The following is a 19,826-nucleotide window of genomic DNA, read 5'->3' as shown; positions in this document are numbered from 1 at the left end:
GTAGGTAATTTCAGAGCATCCTTGAGGTCAAGAAATAAAATGTTGGCCAGATAGCTCAGAGGTCAAGATCTGGGCATGTGTTTTTCACTGCCTCCAGCTACAACTACTCCTGGTGTTCAGAAAGGCTTAACAAGAATCAGGACAATTTCTGAGTGTTTATCAGCAGCTGCCAGAATTGTGAGTTGACATTCTCTTAGAGCAACATTTTTTTTTTAATTTTTTAATTACGGGATAGTTGGTTTACAATATTGTGTCAGTTTCAGGTGTACAGCACAGAGAGCAACATTATTTGGTGTCCTGGGTGGAAGCTGTTTTCTTTTTTCTTCCCTGAAATAATAGCTACAATTTAAATATCATCAACGGTAATGATCAAATTTGAGTTTCATTTTATGTTGCAAAATTTGTTAGTCCCAGCTTACTCTACTCATGCCATTGAAAATCTACTACTGCTGACTTTTATTTAAAGGTCTTTGTGTGGGAGATGGTTTTTCTTCAACCCTATTTTTTACCAGGAGATAATTATATATTCATCAATCTATACACAGGTATGACTCTTACAAACACAGTCAAGGAAGGAATGTCAGGCATTCTTCTCCATCACATGCTGTGCATGCCATCACAGGTGGATTCTATCAGAGTTTCCCTTCTCTTGTGTCTCAAGCACCACCAAGGCAGTTGGTGACTGCTCTCACACTCACACACTACAGCAGGGAGCTGTCACCTCACTGGGTACCTGGATCCTTGGTATTTGCAGCTGTATACTGGAGACCCCAGGGCAACCGGAGCTTTCCAAGGAATTTACATAATAAAGGGAGAGTTTTCTGTTTTCCCAGAAATTGGGTCATAATGAAAATCAGGACACTAGTGTACCCCCCTCATACCTTCCATGGAATCGTGGGTTGATAAGCATTTAGGCACCAGCCGCAGGCGTGCACACCTTGGGACTTTAGTGCACACGAATTCAGGATGTCTTAGAGAACATGAAACATCAGGGACTGGGTCTGTGCTACAGTCTCAATTGGAGATTAGGAACCTGGGGTCCCTGAACTTTCCCCAATGGCTCTCTGAATATGAATGGGAAAAATGATATCTTTATTGCCATTAACCTTAAAGTCATAAAGTCAAATTTAGTACTTCCTTCCACTGTGAATATAGGCAACAAATCACAGTAGAATTAGCAGTGCTTTTGAGAATAGAAACCACAGGTACATTCATATAACATCCAGCTGTCACAGACATCTCAAAATGCCATTTATATTCATTACTAATTCAATAGTTACTTTACCCACCACTGGATCTTGTTGTTGAATGCATTAATAAAGATGCACATATATTACTGTATCTTAACTTTCATTAGTATTTTTATGACTACATTTAACATATGTGGTTTCCTCTGTATTTAATTTTATTTGCAGTGTGTCTCCAGGTGTCCAGAAAACTCTGGAAGAAGACTGGCCCCTGGAAGAAATGATCAGTAGCCCAAGGACTTCTGGTCACAGCACTGTGCAGAGATCTTCCAGTGTTCTTCAGAAGGCCATCCTGTCTCCATGAGTCATAACCAGGGCTGTTGTTCCCAGTACATCAGTGAGCATCAGGAAAATATTAAATGCTCCTTAACTGGTTAGTGAATAGGCACTGATCTGAGCTCTCTGAGTGCCCTTCCACCTCTCCAGACACCCTGGCTGCAGGAATCCCTGGTGAGCACTAAAGCAGAACAGCCTTTGAACCAGCTAAGTCTTGCGCTGCCTGAGGTCGTCCTGCATTTCCCCCAACCCCATCCACCTCCCACCATTGCTGCCAGAGCTATCAGACCCCAACCCTCCTGAAAGAGGGACTGTCATCTTGCAGGGAAACAAGCCCAGTACCCACCTGACCACCCCAAGGCTGCAGTGTCCTGCTTGCCTTGCCTTTTGCATGGCCTCTTTGGGCCCATAGTGTTGAAGTATTTTGACTATCCTCCTAGTCACAGTCACACTCTCCTGCCCCTACATCTCTGCCACTTTCACAAGGGAGATATCATGAATTTGTACTTGCTGACATGTTGTGTGAAGGGCCCCAAGGTCCCACTTCTCTATATTTTTCTAAAAATGCTACCACTGGATGAACCCAGTGAAATTCACAAGAATGACAGTGTTGCACTGGAAAAGACCGTGACGCAGGGAAAGATTGAAGGCAAAGGGAGAAGGAGGCAGCAGAGGATGAGATGGTTAGATAGCATCACTGACTCAATGGAAATGAATTTGAGCAAATTCCAGGAGATAGTGAAGGACGGGGGAGCCTGGTATGCTGCAGTCCATGAGGTTGCAAAGAGTCAGACAATAACAATGTTGCACCAAAGGGGAGGCAGCTTGTAGGGGAGGCAGCTCACAGGTGCTCTGCCTCTACCCTGTCAGCTGTCATTCACTGAACTAAACCCTGAACTGGGGCTCAAGCCGTGTGTGGTCCTTGGAGGACTGAGGCCCCCGCGTTCTCCTTGGCTCTGAGCACATATCTACAGCTGACCTTCACTAAGATCTAGACTCAGATTTCTAAGTGAAAATGGCTAAATAGCAGCTCTCCATCACCACCTATGGGGCTTCCCAGGTGGCGCAGTGGTAACGGATTCATCTGCCAATGCAGGAGAGGCAAGAGACATGGGTTTGATCCCTGGTTGGGAAGATCCCTGAAGTAGGAAATGGCAACCCACTCCAGTATTCTTGGCGCCTGGAGAATTCCATGGACAGAGGAACCTGGCGGACTGCGGTCCATGGTGTTGCAAAAAGCCAGACACAGTTGAGCACAAGCACCTGACCAGCACCTATATGACACCTCACACACCAAAATAAGGGCCTTTTCCTAACTCACAGCTCTCACATAGGTAGGTAGATAGCTTCATTATTGCTTTAAAGTAAGGAAATTAACAAAAAACTTTGGAAATTTCTCTACTGATCCAAGAATGTCCCATTCAAACATTTTGTTCGCAGGCTGGTATATTATTTCAGACTCTAAATGGCGAATGATGCCTTTTGGATGTGGGGATCTCTGTGGTGTGCTGCTGAGCTGTTGCTAAGGCAGCCTGGCTTGGATGTCAGCTGGGAGTGGCTTTCTGGCTGCTCCAGTGGGCTGGGCACTCAAAGTCAAAATAGCTGAGTGGATTTTCTCTCTGTCGTTTCCAAGCTGCGTGCCCCTGGGGAACCACTCGGGTTTCCAAGCCTCAGCTATGTATCTAACCCAAAGTCGGTGTGGGGTTTAAAGGAATGTAAAAGGCCCAGCCCATGACTAGCATATAATAAGAACTCAGTCATTTGTTATTTTTGTTATCTTGGACTGAACCAAGGGGTTGCATGCAGCCAACAGTCTGTTTGGAAGGGTAGAGGAAGGGCTCAACTTTATTATATCATTGTTGACTGAAATTCTTCATTATAGAGGCATTCTTGAGGTTAATAACTTTTTTAAAATGCAAATAGCTCTAGGGTTTACTTCATTAAGCAATTAGCTGTCACTGTCACTGAAAGGATATGTGTGATTGGGACAAAAATATAACCTGTGATTGTCCACAGCTTCCCCTCCTCTGGAGACTGGCAGTGAATGAGGTGAAATATGCTTTCAAAGAGAGAGAGGATGACGGGGAGGGGCAGGTCCATAGTCCTGGATCCCCAGGGGTTCCTGCCAGGTAGGCCTGAAGTCTGAGGCCCACTTTCCACTGTGCAGCCTGAGGAGGAAGAAGGTGCTTTGGGGAAGCACTAAAAAGAGAAAACTTGAGGCAGTTAAAGTTTAGAAGCAAGTTGGTGAGAGAAGGGGGACGGGGACTGTGATGTACCACTGCTGTGGTCGACATAATTCGTATTCCAGGTCAGGTGCTCCAGGAGCAGGACTACGATGGAGTCTGCACTGTGAAGATTAACCAGTCGGTACATCTGGGAAAAGCGTAAAAAGGTCTTTCATTTGATGATTATTTTGCACCCTAGAGATTGGGACCCCATCCTGTCAGAGTAATGCCGATGACCATACTTCAGCTATGCCCTCAGCCGACCGTTTCAAGGCTTTCTTGTGTGGGCAGCTTCTGAAAGATGTGGAATGTGCTGCAGCCCGTGGAGCCCATGGTCCTGGGCCCAGTCTTGCTCTTCTGCTGGGACCTGGTCCCACAGTCTGATGTGATGTTGTATGGGATCTCATACCAGTGGATCAAACACTCTGTAAGGTCTTAAGATAGTGGTCGTGGCTGAGGCCTACAGATGGAAAAGGCAAATCTGTATCCAAAATATGTGTATATTCTTGAAGTGCTGGTTTGTCTAGGTTTGAGGGGGCCCAGTATAGTCAATTCCTTGTAAGTTGACCACTTGGTCTCTTCAAGGAATGGTGTCATATTGGGGGCTGGCTCATTGCTGGTCTCTGTTCAACAATGGTAATTATTAGCCTTAGGCCCTTCTCTTTCCACTCAAAAGGGGTGACCAGTACAAAGATTTATCTTGCTAAGTGAGAGTCCATACTTCTGGCCCATGAATCACCGCCATCTTTACCTCTGTGGCCAGAAGGGCTACTCACATCACAGCCTGAACCTGCTCTAGAACCCTTTCCCATTTTGCAGTCCTCAAATCCAGCAGCCAATCATCTCACTCGGTACATGGGCCATGAAACTATCACTAGCTGTAGAAAACAACAGCTTCAGAATCCAGACAGGCCTACCAGGCATTGTGTATCCTTCTTCATGGTAGATGGTAAAAGATGTATAATTTGTCTTTCCCCTAGAAGGGGATTTCAGCATACCCCTGACCACTGAGCTATAAATGTAGCAGGCCCCTATATATTCAGAGTTTTATCTCCCATCTCCTGGAACATCTGTGAAGGTATTACCAAGGCCTCTAGCCTGTTGGTCACCTCTTGGTTGTCTGGCCTAATCAACATAATGCCTGTAATGTAATTGGTAATTGTCATGTTCTGAGGAATACCAGGATAGTACAGAGATCTCCTATAATATATCTATGTAATATATACAAAAGAGGGCAGAAGTTTACATAGCTCTAGGGTAAAACTAAAAATGTATATTGTCCATTTGATGTGAATGTGAACTGTTTTTGACACGCCCCGCCCCCCTTTTTTAACAACAACAAAAAATCCCTAACTTTATTTAGCCTGGTATTTCCCAAACCTAGTGGTTCATGGAAACTTCTGCATACTTTGTGGGATAGTCCACAGGACACCACTTTGGGAAGTGCTATGGGGTAAGGCTCTGAAAGTGGAGGAAGGGGTCTCCAGGAGAAGCTATGTGGCAGGATTGAGCCACGGCAAGATTCCAGCGCCAAGAGAGGAGGAAAGGAGGCAGCTGAAATGCCGGGGCTAAGGGCCCCAGAGCATAAGGAAAAGGTAAACAGGAGAGAGCAAGGGCAGGGCGGATAGAGAAGGGCAAGGAGCTGTTCGGATGCAGAGAGGAGAAAGGAGGCAGCGGCAACTCTGAGCATTCACATCTGGGGAGAGAGGAAAGGAGAGAGAAAAAAGGGGGTGAGGAGCGGAGGACATCCCTCACTCTGCACATTAATTTGTGAATGAGGGGGGTCTAAAACCTGTGGCTTTCCCAAGTGGAAGCTGATCACCTTTCTTGGCTGTGATAGAAAAGTCATTCACCATGTCAAGACCACAGGACATATTCCTGAGGCCATGTTACTTTCTCGAGCAAAGATAGTGGCTGTAATTTAGGCTCCTATGTGGTCGTGCTTGTTGTGGTCTAGCAGGAGTCAGCAAACCTGAGCCTGAGAGTCACATCTGCCTGTTTTGTATATTAAATTTATGTTATTTAAAAAATATATTACTGTGTTTTTTGGGAATCCAGCCACATTTACAAATTGTCTATAGTTGCTTTCATTCTGCTGCTGCTGCTGCTGCTAAGTCGCTTCAGTCATGTCCGACTCTGTGTGACCCCATAGATGCCAGCCCACCAGGCTCCCCCCATCCCTGGGATTCTCCAGGCAAGAACACTGGAGTGGGTTGCCATTTCCTTCTCCAATGCATGAAAGTAAAAAGTGAAAGTGAAGTCACTCAGTCGTGTCCCACTCTTAGCAACCCCATGGACAGCAGCCTACCAGGCTCTTCCATCCATGGGATTTTCCAGGCAAGAGTACTGGAGTGGGGTGCCATTGCCTTCTCCGGCTTTCATGCTACAACAGTAGAATTGAGTAATTCAAACAGGAATTCTATGACCAGCAAAATCTAAATATTTATTATCCTTATCTTTATGGAGAAAGTTCATTGACCCCTGGTCTACAGTATCTTCCAGGCTCCATCTGGTTTCTTCAGTGCCTGGATTAGCAAATTAGATGGAGATATTTTGGGAACCACCACCCCTGCATCTTTTTTATCTTTAAGAGTGACACTAATCTCTACTTTTTCTCCCAGGATGCAGAATCACTGTCTTGAAGGGAGAAGGGGTTCAACAGCCTTCCACATGGCCTTTCCCATGACAGCTCTTAACCCTGCAGGCCAAGGACTTGATGTGGGAGTTACACCAATTGCCAAGTATGTCAATCTAATTGTACATTTGGTGAGAGGGGAACAGGGCACAGGGTGGGTTCATGGACACAGTAGGCCACCAAGCCAGGACTTGGCTAGGATTTCATCTGTTATCTAGGCTTCATATCATTTCTCTGAACCAGGGGCCTGTGGTGATGCTTCAAGTCTCTGGGTATCAGCATCTCCGCAGATCTTGTTCCAACAGTCCTTTAAATGTCCAGGAATTCCCCTTTGCAGTTATCTGAGCAAATGCCACATGATACCTTGAAGGGGGAAAGGTTTCTGCATTGTCTTCTGAGGTGGGGAGCTGGAGGGGTAATAGCTACTAATAGTGTAGGTGAACAGCTTCTCTAAGTCTGCAGGCTCAGCAAGTTCAGAGGAGTCTGAAAGTCAAAATCTCAGGGACCTTGATTGGATATTAAAGCCTCTTGAATTTGGCTCTTGGCTTTCTCCACCCTCCTAGAGGAGATGAGAGCTTCTTCATATATACTTCAAGAAGCCCTCTGGCTTCCATTCCTAGCTTTCAGTTGCCTCTTACTGAGTACTTCAATGTTCATTATCTTTCTGTAGCGCATCACTGACTCCTAGCTATCACTAGCAATCACACCAATACTCTTATCCATGTACCTGCTCTTTTCTCCATACATCTAAAATGCCTAATAAATCATTCTAGCTGGTACCTTCCCTTCTACCAGTACATGCTCCCAATTCACCACAGGTGAAAGTTTTAACAGTTAGGCCACCACCTTACCCCAGAGCTGTGTTCCTCCTACCAGTAACTGGTGTCCTCACCACCTGCCCGAGGTAGCTGATAACTGCTCCAGAACCGCATCTTATTACCTACTTTGTTGGACTACTCCTGGTACAAACTCACATAGCTTGGGTCCTCTGGAACCAGATGCTGAGATGGGTGTAAGATGTTTATTAGGAATCAACACCTGTGAAGGGAGGATGAAGGAAACAGTATTGGGCGGAGATTGAAGCTGAACTATAATGCAGGCTCAACAGAGCTTTGGCCAATTTGGCAAGGAACTGTGGAGCGAGTGTTCTCTGCCAGACCAGAATGAATGTGCCTTTAAATCTCCAATTTGCTCAGTCAGAGAATGTGGGCTGCCTTGGAAAGGGAGAGAACTCAGGAGAAGCAGCTCCTTGCAGCTGACTGCACCACATGTTCCTCCTTCTACTCCCAGCTGGGAAGAAAGTCCTTCCTTCCTTCAGAGGGGTTTGGACCATGTGTCCGTGTGTCTACCCCAACTCCTTTCTTGGTGTTGAGAAATCAAGGACAGAACTTGAGTTATTGTAAAATGATGTTTGGGGTTGTTAATCTGCACTTCTTGAGTGTGGCACTCCTCAGAGACTTCAAGGAAAAAGCATAATGGCTGAGGAATTACGAAGGAATCAGTGCTCTAGAGTTTGGGCAACAGCAGTTTGTAGGAATGAAAAGAGACACTGCCTGGGAAAGGCACTGGGTTCTTGACAGAAGACCCAGTTAGGAAGGAGAGGGAATAAAAGGGAATAGGAGGGTCCAGGAGTCAGAATCTGCCTATCTTACAAGAGTGTCTTGTGTTAAAAAAAAAAAAAAAAAGATAAAAACAAGGGTGAATGAGGGTGAGGAGCAATGGGAACCCTCATATATTGCTGATGGGATGTAAAATGGTATAGTTGCTTTGGGAAAGAGTGTGCATTTCTTCAAAAGGTTAAATATAGAAATAATGAATGACCCAAAAATTCCCCTCTGTGTCAAACCCAAGGGAAATGAAAATGTTATGTCCACACAAAAAATTGCACATGACTGTTTATAGCAGCATTGTTAATAATAGTCAAAAAATGGAAACAACCCAGATGTCAATCAGTTGCTGAATGGATAAACAGAATGTGATATGCATTAGAACATTTTTCAGTGATCAGAAGGAGTTAAGTACGGATACATGCTACAGTGTGGATGAACCTTGAAGACATCATGCAAAGTGAAAGAAGCCAGCCACAAAAGACCACATATTCCATGATTGTGTTTATATGAAATGTCCAGAAGAGGAAATCTATAGAAACAGAGAGGAGATAAGTGGTTTCCAGGAGATGAGGGAAAGAGAAATAAGAAGAGGCTGCTATCGGGTACAAGGTTTCTTTTGGGGTGATGAAAATGTTCTAAAATTCATTTTGGCAGTTGCACAATTCTGAGAAAATACTAAAAACCATTGAGTTGTGTGCTTTAAATGGGTAAATCATATGGTATGTGAATTATTTCTCAATAAAGCTTTAAAATAAGGAAAGATTTCAGTCAAAATAAGATAGCTTTGCATTGACTGACCAGAGCTGTCTCTGAAAGGTGTTGCTGGTTATGAGAATGTGGTATATTTTATATCAGTTTTTAGGTTTGGATTTCTAAGATTATTCTTCCAACATTTGACATTTTTTGAAGGTAAGCATCAGGAATTTGAGCAAATGGTTGCAGAGGTTAGTGGTATTTGACAGATGTTTGTGATTGTGGCATTTGCAGCCAAGCTTCCCATGGGCATGAGGAGAAACTTTCCTATTTACTGTAGCCAAGGATTGTGCAGCTCCCTAACACCAGAGACACCTGAGCTAATCCATTCCCCTACCCATCCACCCATCCATTTATACACCCACCTACCCATCCATCTGCCCACCAATCCATCCATTCATCCATCCATCCACCCATTCATCCATTCAGTTACTAGTACCTGCTGTGTGTTAGATCGTGTGTAATTATTGGAAACACAGTGTAGAATACTGTAGTCACCAACTTTATCCTTAAGCTTAGAGTATAGTGGTAAGGAAAGCAGATAAACAGATCATTGCAACACAGTCTACTTCACATGCTGGAAGAGGTGAACATAGGAGTTATGAATAAAAATAGGTCCACCTTGATAATCAGCCCTCTCGGTGCTCACCTTTTACAATCATCTTCCTATATAGATGAACTCCTTTAATTTCCCCTTTTCCTCTTATTCATTAATAACCATTTCCCCTTACTTTAAGATATATCCTGTTAGTGAGTAATCAGAGTATCAAATTTTAACTGTATATATTAATAAAGTACTCTTGGGATGTTATAATTTTGTATCAAATCCTTGCTGATATCTTATAAATAGATGACTGTAATGTCAAGATCACAGTCACATGGATGTTCTGGAAATATTGTAGCAAGAAGTCCAAGTTTATTGAAATAATTGGATTAATTGCCTTCCCTTCTGTGGCTTGGGGTTTTTCTCCCCCTAACAGCTCTCTTTAGAGAAAGTTTTATCACCTAGCATTCTGCATCTGTCTCTATCTGTCTTAGATGGCTGGTATGGGTTTTCCTACATGTTTCTGGTGGTTCTGTGAAATTGTTTGCCATTACATCCTCAGCTCTGTTGTGGTTTGAGATACTTTGAAAGAAGAGTGGTTCATTGCTGACTGCATTTTGTTGACCACATCATCACTTGTGTCAATTTACTTCAGAGTTCCTTTTTTACCATCTTATCAGTCTTGAGATTTTAAGTTTTATGGACACTTTTCCATAATTTATTTTGATGTATATAGTCTCCCAATTTAAAAAAAAATTATTTATCATTTATTTATTTTTGGCTGCACTGGGTTTTTGTTGCTGCAGGCGGGCTCTCTCTACTCATGGTGAGCAGGCTTCTCATTGCTGCAACATCTCCTGCTGCAGAGCATAGGCTCTAGGGCCCTCAGGCTTGGTAGCTGTGGTACACGGGCTTAGTTGCCCCAAGGCATGTGGAATCTTGCCCAACTAGGGATCAAACCCTGGGTCCCCTGCACTGACAGGTGAATTCTTAACCACTGGACCACCAGGGAAGTCCTTTAGTTTCCCAACTTAGAAGAAACCAGTGGTAGTCATACTTCAGAAAGATCTGGGCAAATTCTGAGATTTTGAGTCCTTTGAAGTAGGGCACCCAAGGAGGTGTGCTAGTTCTAGTTTTCTTTGTAATATCTCAGCATTAAAAATCCAAAAATGAAAAGAATTTAAAAAATACTATATAGATATAAATGGGGCTTCCCCAGTGGCTCAGCATTGAAGAATCCACCTGCAATGCAAGAACCACAGGAGATATGGGTTTGATCCCTGGGTCACAAAGATTCCCCTGGAGGAGGGCATGGAAACCCACTCGAGTACTCCTGCCTGGAGAATCCCCGTGGACAGAGGAGCCTGGCAGGCTACAGTCCATAGGGTCACAAAGAGTCGGGCATGACTGAAGTGACTCAGCTCGCATATAGGTATAAATATCACTTTGAGAGATGATTAAAAGGGCAACTGAGTGCTATTGATTTATCAGTCTGTCAGTTAGTTCAGTCGCTCAGTCACGTCCGACTCTTTGTGATCCCATGGACTGCAGCACACCAGCCTTCCCTGTCCATCACTGCCGGGGTCCAGCCCCAGTGGATCCAGGGAATTCGAAGCGGCGGCGTCGGCGAGGATCAGGAAATAACTGCTTAATTAAACATTAATTAAGGATATAAAGAGTAATAGAATAAGGATAGCTCAGTAGGAAAATTCAGTGAAGAAAAGAGGCTGAAATAAGCATAGCTCAGTGAGGAAATTCAGTGGAGAAAAGAGGCTGAATAATTCAGCCAGAAGGTGAGAGAAAGAACGACATGGGGAGACCAAGTTTCGGTGAACAAGGCCCGCACTTTATTTTCCATAGTTTTTATACCTTAAGTTATGCATAGAGGATAATGGGAGAAGGGGTAGAGTCATGCCATAAGCCAGGCTTTCTTCCTGCAAACTTATTATATGCAAAAGTTTAGGTGATATGCATCATCTTCTGGCCCAGAGGCCTGTTAACATTTTAAGACCCTTTCTTCAGAAAACTTATTTTTCTCTAAAGGTGACTAGTCAGGCGCCACCCTCCAAAAGCATTAAAGTTGCATTCCTATAGGGCAAAGGTGTGGTGGGCTACAACAAGAAAAAGAATTAACTCAAGGTCCAAGGTTACAAACATTAAAACTACTACTTACACCAATCATATTAATCAATACACTGCCAGGGACACAGCAGGTAAGGGATATGGAAACTTAGCAGCAAACATTGGCCCAACAAGTGAAAAACCCTTCACCAATACAATTTCTAATCAATCTTTTAACTACTCAAAGGAATCTGTGTTTAGACAGTTTAGAACATCTCATGCCTCTCACAGTTGGGAGGCTCTGAGCAATCACATGTGGCCGGAAAAACCTATTCAGGCAGGCTAGAGGACTTCCAAAGGAATTTGTAGGTTGAAACACTGTCACACCCAGGAATTATTAACTGGAGCTGTAAGTTAACTCTTTTTTTCAGAGAGAGGTAGTGGGGGACAGCCCCCTGTAAAGTCAGAGGTGTAGGTGAGAGCACAAAGCAGAAAGTAGGCAGACTCTGGTTTTGGGAGTAGATGGTCGAGAATTTCCAGGGGGACTCCTGAGGCTCGATCCCGCCTTTGCGTATGCCAAGCCTCCTTTCTCATGACCTTTGCCATGGGCGGAGTTCCTCATGCTGGCTCCCAGCAGTGATAGAATTCTAGTTGAGCTATTCCAGGTCCTGAAAGATGATGCTGTGGAAAGTGCTGCACTCAATATGCAATATGCAATATGCACTCAATATGCAATATGCCGGCTCCCGGCAATCACCAACTCCCGGAGCCTACTCAAACTCATGTCCATTGAGTCAGTGATGCCATGCAACCATCTCATCCTCTGTCATCCTCTTCTCCTCCCACCCTCAATCTTTCCCAGCAACAGGGTCTTTTCCAAATGAGTCCGTTCTTCACATCAGGTGGCAAAAGTATTGGAGTTTTAGCGTTAACATCAGTCCTTCCAATGAATATTCAGGACTGATTTCCTTTAGGATGGACTGGTTGGATCTCCTTGCAGTCCAAGAGACTCTCAAGAGTCTTCTCCAGCACCACAGTTCAAAAGCATCAATTTTTCAGCACTCAGCTTCCTTTATAGTCCAACACATGACTACTGGAAAAACCATTGCTTTGACTAGATGGACCTTTGTTGGTAAAGTAATGTCTCTGCTTTTTAATATGCTGTCTAGGTTGGTCATAGCTTTTCTTCTAAGGGGCAAACATCTTTTAATTTCACGGCTGCAGTCACCATCTGCAGTGACTTTGGAGCCCCCAAAATAAAGTCTCTCACTGTTTCCATTGTTTCCCCATCTGTTTGCTGTAAAGTGATGGGACCAGATGCCATGATCTTAGTTTTTTGAATGTTGAGCTTTAAGCCAACTACTCTCCTCTTTCACTTTTATCAAGAGGCTCTTTAGTTCTTCTTTGCTTTCTGCCATAAAGGTGGTGTCATCTGAGTATCTGAGGTTATTGATATTTCTCCCTGCAATCTTGATTCCAGGTTGTGCTTTACCCAGCCTGGCATTTCACATGATGTACTCTGCATTAATAGGACAAATGTAAATATTTCATAATAATTTTTACAATAAAGATGCTGTTATAATGCTTGAATATGATATCCAAATTTCAGTGTGTTTCCAATCTAAGTATTGCTTTAAAAATTATCGATAGTTCCAGTGTTTCAGCCTCAGCAGGGCAGTTTCCTCAAACTGAAACTAATTAAGGAAAAAACTTTAATTACTCAATAATGATTTCCTAATTTAACACACTGTCTATAGAACTAAAAATATGAAAAATCTTGATTACAACTACATTAGTGGTTTTATTGAAATGAAGGCCAAAAAAGTGTGACGTAAATACAAAACACATTGTGTATTATGTACATCATTATCGTATTACTCTTCAAACATCACGAAACCATCAATGGACCACCCTTATTTATCTTTTATTGTCATTAAGAAACTTATTTTTCAAGGTAGGAGAAGAGAACATATTTTATTTAACAGTTTGTTAGTTTGATTTGTGGCTTCTATATGGTGTATGGCCCCACCCTGAACAAGCCTGGTCTCTTTGTGTAACTTCTACGTGTTTTGACTTGAGAGTCTGTGGGCCTCCATTTCTGCTCTTGGCCCAGATTCCACAAATGCTTGAGGGAAACCTACCCCACCCCCTATTTCTTAGGAAAAAAAAAAAAACACAATGTTCATGACTGTAACTTTTTTTTTTTTTTTTAGAAAAGGGTAGGGACTTCCCTGGCAGTCCAGTGGTTAAGACTTCACACTTCCAATGCAGGGGTCGTGGTGTTCCATCTCTGGATGGGACGCTAAGACCCCACTTGCTGTGGGGCACAGCCAAAAAATTTTAAAAGTGGAAAAAAAAAGAAAAGTGCAAACATTGAAAAAATCTACCTCTCCCATCCACCTCATTCCTACCTCTGCCTGCAAACCCTTTCCTGCATAACCATGTTTTTTAATTTCTTGTATTTTGTACACAAATAAAATCATATGTAAATATGGCTTCTTATCTGCTCCCCAAGTGTTCGCATGCTATGTACATCACTCTTTTCCTACTTAATATTGAAGACATGTTGGAAATCTTTCCATATTAGCATACAGGGAAGTTTCTCAATCTCTGTAAACAGCTGTATAGCATCCATTAGTTGAATGTACTGCATATTACTATTTAGTCCCATGTTAATAAGGACATTTGATTTATTTCATAACTGTTACTATGATAAACAAAACTACATTGAGTAAACTTCTACACTTATCATTTTTGCTTGTTTGTCTGCAAGTAAATCTGTGGGAAAAGAATGACAGGAAGTGGGATCGCAGCGTTAAGAGGAACGGCAATGTTTCTCTATAGTAACCTTAGAGGTGAGTGAGTTCTTCATTGTTCAAGAGTGTCCTTCTTCTGGTAGCATGGTCACCATTGCTGTTCTTTCTCTACTAAATGCCAGCAACACCCTCTCATCTCAGAGGTTAGCTGGTGTGTGCCTTCTCACCTGTCTGACTTTCTCTGAGCAGCTGTCTGCCAAATGTGTCCATGGAACATTTATAGGGAATTGAGTTATGATATATCCTTTTAATAAAATATCATTTGTCCTATTAAACCTTCTTGTATGCTAGGCCCTGTTCTGAGTACTTTAAATTTAATATGCCTTTGATCTTCCTAACACTCCTATGCAATAGACAGTGTTGTTACATTTCACAGATGTAACCAAAACTATAGTTACAGTAGTTGATTGAACAGTGCATGAAATATGTAACATCATGATCTCATACTTAGATATTACTGATTATAATCCAGTATAGTGAGCTCTTTTAAATTATCCATTATTACTATTTATTTGGGGAGAAGGAAATGGCAACACACTCCAGTACTCTTGCCTGGAAAATTCCATGGATGGAGGAGCCTGGTAGGCTACAGTCTATGGGGTCGCAGAGAGTTGGACACGACTGAGCAACTTCACTTTCTTTCTTTCTATAGTTCCTTTTGGAGAAGGAAATGGCAACCCACTCTAGTGTTCTTGCCTATAGACTCCCATGGACAGAGGGGCCTGCTGGGGCTGCGGTCTATCGGGTTGCAGAGAGTCGGACATGACTAAGCAACTAACACATGCTATTTATTTGGGCCAGAAGAAAGCATCCTCTGAGGTTTTTGGCTCTATGCCTAAACATTTTAGTGTGGATGATAAAATTATGCCAAATTCTATAGTAATATATATATATATATATATATATATGTATGTACAGACACATATATGTGCACACACACATATTTTTAAGGATTTCCTCCTTGTATGAGGCAAATGTTCTACTTTATCAACCTGTTAGTGAAACTGTTCATTTTGGTAGGAAAACATGAAGTACATGAGGTTTAATAAGTAGTTTCTAGAAAGCTGTATGGCTGTTGTTGTGTAACTGTTACTACAAGATTGTTATTGCTCAATTAGCTCACTGCAGAGGAGTCTTCTGCTGAGACTGCCATGGATCGCTGTCTGCATTGGATGGTTTGTCTCCTTAGCTGTAGGAGGAACCCAGCAGTTCCCTCTGGGGGCTCACCTTGGGGATGTTGCTATACTATGCGCTAAGGAAGCATCTCAGGTGTGATTAATCTCTTTTAGACTGGTTGAAAATGAATTTCCATAGCCTAATTTGGAAAAAGAAAACACTTTTTTTCTTGTTGATAACCTCAGAAACAACTCTTAAATATACAGAAGTATAACCACTTTCTTGAGTAGTTTGAAACCTGGTGAAAAAATCCCTTTTGATGGTAGCTCTCTCTCACTCAAGAAACCCCTCTCTTGTCTTTTGCCTCGGACCCAGCCCTTAGTTTTGTGTTTGCTGCTGCTGCTGCTAAGTTGCTTCAGTCGTGTCCAACTCTGTGCGACCCCATGGACTGCAGCCTACCAGGCTTCTCCGTCCATGGGATTCTCCAGGCAAGAACACTGGAGTGGGTTGTTTAGCACAGTTCTATAATAGCTATTTCTTGCTATTTGCCTTGGTATACAGTATTGAGCTTTCTTACCTTTTCCCCAGCACCAATACACTATAATTTATTTAGTTTATGTTTAAGATAATACTTATTTGCTTTGTAAAACCCAGTTATAAAAATAAAAGGTACTCAGAATAAAAAACATGGGGACCAAAGACTCAAAGAGGAAAATACAAATCACCTCTACTCCTTCCTCCAAGAGATGCCTGTTGTTCACATAGGAACATGTGCTGTGACTGAATTATACATAGCTGTACTTGACATTTTTTAATTAACATAATGCTCTTTTACTGCTTCTCTTTGGAAAATACATTTAAAAATAGAGAAAAGTTTCAGACACCTTGAAAGTTCTGAAGAGTGATAACATGTTTGAGGAGTAAGTACTTTTTCAGTTAGTTTCCTAATTAAACATTTTGCTTTCTTCATTAAGGCCCTTGTTCAAGCAGCAGAAAACTAACTCTTGCTAAATTAAGCAAAAGATGTTCTACCAGAAGAATATAGCAGTCTCATGAGATTGAAGAGAAACTGAAGAACAAGACTTTTTTTCAGCCAGACTGTGTGGCATGCAGGATCTTAGTTCCCTGACCAAATATGGAACCCACACCCCCTGCTGTAGAAGTGCAGTTTTAACCACTGGACGGCCAGGGAAGTCCCCAACAGGGCTTGTAAAAAACAGGGATTTGGCAGTCCTGGCCTGGCCTTCCTTACTTGTTTGCCCATCTTTCCTCAAAAATCAAAGTACCATGAGAAAGGGTTTTTTTCTTTCACTAAATTTAAGTCATATAAAACTAGTTAGGAGAATTCCCGAGGTCCAGTGGTGAGTCTCGTAGCTTTTGCTGCCAGGCCCTGGGTTTATTCCCTGACTGGGGAACTAAGATCCCTCAAGCCCTGTGGTACAGCCAAAAGAAAAGAAAAGGAAAAAATAAAACCTCAAAACTAGCTGGCCTTGGTGATAGACTGACTATGGGTGGAGATGGAAAGGAGTCAGGAATGACCTCCAGGTTTCTGGCTTCCATAAATATATTGCTAATGGAGGATGAAAGAAGACCAGGCCGGCTGTATCTTAAGAGGGGTTAGATGCATGGCTTGGTTGGGGACATGCTGAATTTGAAGTGCCTGGAGACATCAGAAGATGTGAAGTAGGCAACTGGATACCTGGGTTGTGCCACCGCTTTTCTATCTGCATCTCCAGCCTCCTCTCCACGCTGCCTGCAGCCCTGGGAGGCTCACCTGCAGCAAACAAGTCCCTTTGCTTTTGGCTTTAGGTTGGGTTGGTTCAATGGGGAGAAATTGCAGAGGATCAAAGGAGGAAAAGGAGTGAGGCAGGTCTTTATTTTCCTGGTTCTTCCCTGCAGAGTTGCTGGCTGACTGCAACCCTGAACCAAATGTCATTGCTCTTCTCAGACAGCCTCAGCCACCAAGCCCTTTCTCTCTAGGGTCCAGTAGTGCTCTTGCTTGTTTCAGAATACTGTGCTACTTCCAGTAATTTTCCTATGTTCTGTCCACCTACTCAAATTGCACCAATCTGAGGGTGCAATTTGAGTGATACTCTCATTTCCAGGGTCCTGGCTGATACATATGTTGTTATTTATTCACTAAGTTGTGTTCAACTCTTTGTGATCCCGTGGACTGCAGCATACCAGGCTTCCCTGTCCTTTATGATCTGCTGGTGTTTGCTCAAATTCATGTCCATTGAGTCAGTGATGCCATCTAACCAACTCATCCTCTTTTGCCCCCTCTCCTTTTGCCTTCAATCTTTCCCAGCATCCGGGTCTTTTCCAATGAGTCAGGTCTTCGCATCAGGTGGCCAAAGTATTGGGGCTTCAGCTTTAGCATCAGTCCTTCCAATGAATATTCAGGGTTGATTTCCTTTAGGATTGACTGCTTTGATCTCCTTCTAGTTCAAAGGACTCTGACACATCTTCTCTAGCACCACAGTTCAAAAGCATCTGTTCTTTGGCACTCAGCCTTCTTTATGGTTCAATTCTCATATTCGTACATGACTACTGGAAAAACCATAGCTTTGATTATATGGACTTTTGTTGGCAAAACGATGTCTCTGCTTTTTAATACATTCTCTAGGTTTGTCATAGTTTTCCTTCCAAGGATCAAGCAGTTTTTAATTTCATGGCTTCAGTCACCATCTGCAGCGATTTTGGAGACCAATAAAATAAAATCTGTTACTGGTTCCACTTTTTCCCCCATCTGTTTCCCATGAAGTGATGGGACCAGATGCCATGATCTTGGTTTTTTGAATGTTGAGATTTAAGCCAGCTTTTTCATTCTCCTCTTGCACCTTCATCAAGAGGCTCTTTAGTTCCTCTTTACTTTTTGCCATTAGGGTGGTATCATCTACATATCAGAGGTTGTTGATATTTCTCCCAGCAGTCTTGATTTCAGCTTGTGAATCATCCAGCCTGGCATTTCACATGATGTACTCTGCATATAAGTTAAATAAACAGAGTGACAGTGTACAGCCTTGTTGCACTCCTTTCCCGATTTGGAACCAGTCAGTTGTTCCATGTCTGGTTCTAACTGTTGCTTCTTAACCTGCATACAGGTTTCTTAGGAGACAGGTAAGGTGGTCTGGTACACCCATTTCTTTAAGAACTTTCCACAATTTGTTGTGGTCCACATAGTCAAAGGCTTTAGTGTAGTCAATGAAGCAGAAGTAGATGTTTTTCTGATATTCCCTTGCTTTCTCCATGATACAACTAATGTTAGCAATTTGATCTCTGGTCCCTCTGTCTTTTCTAAACCCAGGTTGTACATCTGGGTTGTATTGCTGAAGCCTAGCTTGAAGACTTTTGAGCATAACCTTGCTAGCATGTGGTGTTTCCCCAGTGGCTCAGCCGTAAAGAATCCACCTGCAATGCAGGAGACACAGGTTCAATCCCTGGGTTGGGAAGATCCCCCGGAGAAGGAAATGGTAACCCACTCCAGTATTCTTGCCTGGAAAATCCTATGGACCGAGGAGCCTGGCCGGCTACAGTTCATATTGTAGGTCTTCACAGAACCAGTCAACTTCAGCTTCTTCGGGATCGGTGGTTGGGGCATAGACTTGGATCACTGTGATGTTGAATGGTTTGCCTTGGAAACAAACTGAGATCTTCGTCATTTCTGAGGTTGCACCCAAGTACTGCATTTCAGATTCTTTTGTTGACTGTGAGGGCTACTCCATTTCTTCTAAAGGATTATTGCCCACAGTAGTGGATATAATGGCTTTCTGAGTTAAATTTGCCCATTCCCATCCATTTTAGTTCATTGATTCCTAAGATGTCAATATTCAGTCTTGTCATCTCCTGCTTGACTTCGTCCAATGTACCTTGATTCATGGATCTAACATTCCAGGCTCCTATGCAGTATTGTTCTTTACAGCATCAGACTTGATTTCACCACCAGACACGTCCACAGCTGGGCGTTGTTTCTGCTTTTGCCCAGCTGCTTCATTCTTTCTGGAGCTGTTAGTAAATGCCCTCTGCTCTTCCCCAGAAGCATCTTGGACACCTTCCAACCTGGGGGGCTGATCTTCTAGTGTCATACCTTTTTGCCTTTTCATACAGTTCACGGGGTTCTCCAGGCAAGAATACTGGAGTGGTTTGCCATTTTCTCCTCCAGTTGACCACGTTTTGTCAGAACTCTTCACTATGACCCGTCTGTCTTGGATGGCCCTGCATGATGGCTCATAGCTTCATTGAGTTACACACATCCCTTCACCATGACAAACAAGGCTGTGATCCATGAAGGGAAATAGATGTGTACAGAATTCACAGCACAGGTGTAAAGCTGGAGATGTATTTTGTGAATCACCTGTTTTTCAAAATAACAGAAACTGATGTGGATTACATTAAATTCCTTTGTGGGGAAGTGCAGTCAAGAAGTGGAGAGTATTTAGGACTGAGCTTTAAGAAATTCTGTCTTGCCTCTCACTGAAACAGGACAGTGGAAAGAAGAACCTGATGAACAGAGACTCCAGGGACCACCCTGGGAGGGAGGCAC

The sequence above is a fragment of the Bos javanicus genome, chromosome 4 (genome assembly GCF_032452875.1).
Source record: "Bos javanicus breed banteng chromosome 4, ARS-OSU_banteng_1.0, whole genome shotgun sequence".
Lineage (NCBI taxonomy): Eukaryota > Metazoa > Chordata > Mammalia > Artiodactyla > Bovidae > Bos > Bos javanicus.
This window is presented reverse-complemented; position numbering follows the sequence as displayed.